Here is a 4462-nt window from a genome sequence, read left to right as displayed (position 1 = left end):
AAGAAACCTTAGTACAGTGTATTTACAAGTTTTTTTTAATTAGCAAATAGCTCCCATAGATTGCTCTTCTAAATGCAAGAGGATTTATTACATCTTATGACCAGTTGATTTTAGAACTGTGAAGGTCATATGAGATATTTGACAGCTCACAACAGCTTTTAAGTTTCAGAGGATTTGACACCCTCTTCCAGCCTTCATGGGCACCAATATTAATGTGCACAGGGTTTTCATTCAAGTAAAAAAAGTGAAGCACATTCCAGTAAGCACTGATACTCTCCAAGCATGTCTTACATATTGGAATTTTGGAACTTAGCACTTCTGCCCCCCAAGGTACGTATAAAAGTAAGCATTCATATATTATGCATTAAAAGCACTTTTGATTCTGTTTCAAAGTCTATTTTGGGGGAGTGAAAACGAAAGTGTTTTGTGATTAGTCAATTTTAGCCAAGTTCTCGAATATCAAGATAGGGGCTAGTTAAAGCAAACAAAAAGTGTTAAATAAGCCTTTGAATCTCTGAAAAACTATAGTGATGAATCCGCAGAAAAGAATTCTTTAGGGAGCAAAAATGTTGCCTTGCAGATAAAGAAGAACAGACAAGGGCCAGGGAGCGGCCAGGCTAGAGCCCGCTGGTGGCAGTGCAATGCTGTAGCTGCGGGACATGGTGGACTCAGCAGGCATCAGTTCCATGGCGCTGCTGGCATCTGGCCAGGATGTAGGTGAGGGCCGGCCACCAGCAGGCATGCAGCTACTCCAGACCCTGTAGTCTCTGGTCCTCCATGACCCTACACACCACGCCCCCATCAAGGAGTACTTAGTGTTCGGGCCCTGTACCATCAAGCGGGCAGTGGAGGAGATCCGCGCTGTGGTAAGGCTAGTGGAGAATGTGGAGATCCAGGGATTGTGGCTCCAGACCAAGGTGGACCACTGGACAATGAGAAGGAGCAGCTAGTGCTGGTCACCGACCAGTCGTTGCTCATCTGCAAATATGACTTCATCAACTTATAGTGCCAGCAGTTGGTCAGGGTGGTGCTCAGCTCAGTAGACACCATCTCCTGTGAAGAATTTCAGTTTCCTCCAAAGTCACTCAACAAATAGGTGCACTCGCACACTACACATCAGGGCCCCAGCCAATCCTGTAAGTGATATTGTTCCACTCTCTTGTGAGGTAGAGTTCTCATTTTGAAGGACCAGTGGAAAGGACCTTAAAATACAGGCTGGTGATTTCAGGGTGGACCAGTACCTCCTTGAAAGAGATGCTGGCACAGTTGGTCACTCTTCCCACACTAAAAACCATTCATCTAAATACCGTTAAGATACATGGAAGCAGAGCACACTGACAAAAGCTTTGTAGGGACTCTGGTAATTCTACCTCCAATAGGAGGGAGAGAACAGGGCATGTGCTCAGTATTACTAAAAATTCGATACATCATAAAACACCAAACAGTCAGTCTTCAGGGGTTAGTTGACTTGTTATAAAAGAATTATTTGAATAGAACCTCTGGAAGCTAATGGCTACAGACTTAAGCATCATTCAATAACATTAAAAACAAATAGCCATAATTTGGCCAGGTTGGACTATGCCTATGTTTCATAGATTGTAATGAGGCTCAGCATCACCAAGGCATTAACTTGTCACACTTTTAAAGTGAATGAAGCTGTTAGTGGAGGCCATTGTTACACCAAACCACAACTTCCTCAGCTATCCCTGATACTGGGTGCAATGTTGTATTTCTGTGGTAAGCAAAGGTTTTATACCCCCTCCCTCATCAGGCGAGAAGGTTTTAGGGTTCAAATTCAGTGGGATAAGAGGAGCTGCCCTTTTTTCATCAACAGATGGAACCCCTGGTTTACAAACATGCCCTATGCCACTTTCATAGAACACCCGATGGCTGGCATGGACAAGAAGACAGTGTCTCTAGGTCATGTAAGCAGACCAAGGCCTGTAGCCCCAGCAGTGATGGCTTATAGACCCTGTCAAATGTGAAGCCTAGAAGTGTAGCTCCTGACAGTGGGAAATTAGATGGTGCTGTTTAAGAACAGAGAGTCCCCACTCCATTGCAGGATGCTCGGTCTAGATTGGGTGTGTGAGTGAACATGGGAAAAGTCCACAGTGCTGTTGGGGCTTGGTAGGTGCTGCTGCTGGTACTCTGGAAGTAACAGGGAGAGGTGCTGAGGGAGCACTGAGCACTCTGGACAGTTACAGTAGGGCTGAGAAAGCCCTGTCACTTGGTTACACCATAGTCCTCATAAAATCCTCTATCTGTGATGCTACCTGTCAGTCAGCACACCAGTGCAGGCAGTGCTTGCTGTTAGAACATTAAATGCTTAGTGAGGTTCCAGTTCAGAGCATGTGTGTCTGTAAAAATGATTTACCACCTGTTACACTGAATGCACCTTGTCTCAGGCTGCCAAGTCCCTTGTTTGCATCTTTAGGGATAGATTGGTACTCTTTAGATTGGACTTAAGGCATGTCCCATCATGATGTTTGTGCAGAATGAACCACCTGATGACAGAGCTTGTAGGACCCATCTTGTCATCAGTGATGTCATCAGTATGTGATGTTTGGAAGTATTTGATATCAGAATCTTCATTTCCCTGTAGAGTACTATTGTCTTAGCTTGAGGTTAAGGGTCCATGTTTATTCTCTCTTTAAAGTTGTAAAGGTTCAAGGCTCTCCTAATCCAAGCTGCCAAGAAAGCCCAGAAGAAAAGCCAATTGCCAGGGCAGTGCTGGAGCTGGAGAGCCCCTTCCTCATTAGACCTCTGTGGGGTTGATGTCTTTCGTTAACAAGGAAGCCAAACTGGGCAACTACATGACCAGGGAAAAGATAGGTTTCTAGACAACTTCGTCCTGGGAAACCAAGGTGATGAGGATTCCATGTGCCACCTCACAACAACCACTGACTGGAGGAACAAGGGCATTGTCCTGTTATGTGTTGGTTAGAATACTCAGGTGGATTATGTATATCTAGTTGGATATTGGACACCTTAGCAACATGATCTTATGAAGGCAGATTCAGCTGCCCCGATACCACTGTGTTCCTTCTGTAACTCCATGTTCTCCCTCCAGCATGCTGAGCACAGTGTACCCGCCCACTTGTGCTGTGTAGACTGTTGAATACATCTGAGTGCAGTTAGTATCTTCTGCACATGCACATATATTAACTCTCCTCATCAAGTGCTGTATTTTAAAATTCAGCCCATTTTTTTAAAAGCTAAATACAATAGCAGCCAGCAGACAGTCACTAAGAAAGACAGTCTGTTGGCAGCTCCTAGTGAACCTGCCTTTCTTTGAATATGTTTGACTTAGAATCACACTTTACAAATTAATCCAGGTTGTGTTAATACAGCAATTTTCCTAGGCCCCAAAGTTTACTCTCATCACATAAGGTAGCCCCTTCCAGAAGTCATGGTGTTAGATTTCTATCATCCTGTCTCTGTTTAAAAGGGACTGAATAGTTGTGTTTCAAAAGTGCATGCCTATAAACAGATGAGCATCCTGAAGCTCACTGAACACTGCTGGGCTTCAACATGCCAGCCACATGCAGCTTGCCACTGTAGCTTTAGCCTTGAAAGTGCACTGCAGATGCTGGCCTGTCACTTTATACCTCTAGCTTTAGTTAACTAGAATGGATGTGACCAGAATGCCATGGGCAATCCAAGAGGAAAGGTGTCTTAGTCAGGGTTTCTATTCCTGGACAAACATCATGACCGAAGCAAATTGGGGAGAAAAGGGTTTATTTGGCTTACATTTACATCCTGCTGTTAATCACCAAAGGATGCAGGACTGGAACTCAAGCAGGTCAGGGAGCAGGAGCTGATGCAGAAGCCATGGAGGGATGTTCTTTACTGGCTTGCCTCCACTGGCTTGCTCAGNCNNCTCTCTTATAGAACCCAAGACTNCCAGCCCAGAGATGNCACCACCCACAANGGGCCCTCCNCNCTTNATCACTAATTGAGAAAATGCCTTACAGCTGTATCTCATGGAGGCACTTCCCCAACTGAAGCTCCTTTCTCTGTGATAACTCCAGCTGTGTCAAGTTGACACAAAGCTAGCCAGTACAAAAGGTGACCTCAGATAGACATGTCTTCAGCCTGTGCTTTTGTTCCAGTAAAGATATTTAAAACAAGAAAAAAGAAAGAAAAAAGAAAAGAAAAGGAGAAAGAAAAAGGACAGGTGAATCAAAGCCTTTCCCATTACACATACAGTGTGATCACCAGATTTGGAGAGTCATTCTACATTTTTTAATAATTTTTTATTAGATATTGTCTTTATTTACATTTCAAATGCTATCCTGAAAGTTCCCTATACCCCCCCCCCGCCCCTGCTCCCCTACCCACCCACTCCTACTTCTTGACCCAGGCATTCCCCTGTGCTGGGTCATTCTACATTTTATTGACTATATTTTACATTTCAATTCATACCTCAAGTGTAAGGAAAAGACAGTGTCTCAAATAAAGG

The 4462-nt window shown here is 44.2% G+C and overlaps 1 pseudogene; it reads left to right on the top strand.

Moving 5' to 3' along the window:
- The first annotated feature begins 641 nt into the window (after positions 1–641).
- On the top strand, positions 642–2840 carry LOC110336581 (annotated as a pseudogene).
- Positions 2841–4462: the final 1622 nt, after the last annotated feature.

The sequence above is a fragment of the Mus pahari genome, chromosome 1 (genome assembly GCF_900095145.1).
Source record: "Mus pahari chromosome 1, PAHARI_EIJ_v1.1, whole genome shotgun sequence".
In the NCBI taxonomy this organism is placed as follows: domain Eukaryota; kingdom Metazoa; phylum Chordata; class Mammalia; order Rodentia; family Muridae; genus Mus; species Mus pahari.
The sequence above is the reverse complement of the archived record's forward strand: the minus strand, read 5'-3'. Positions and strand labels throughout refer to the sequence as shown.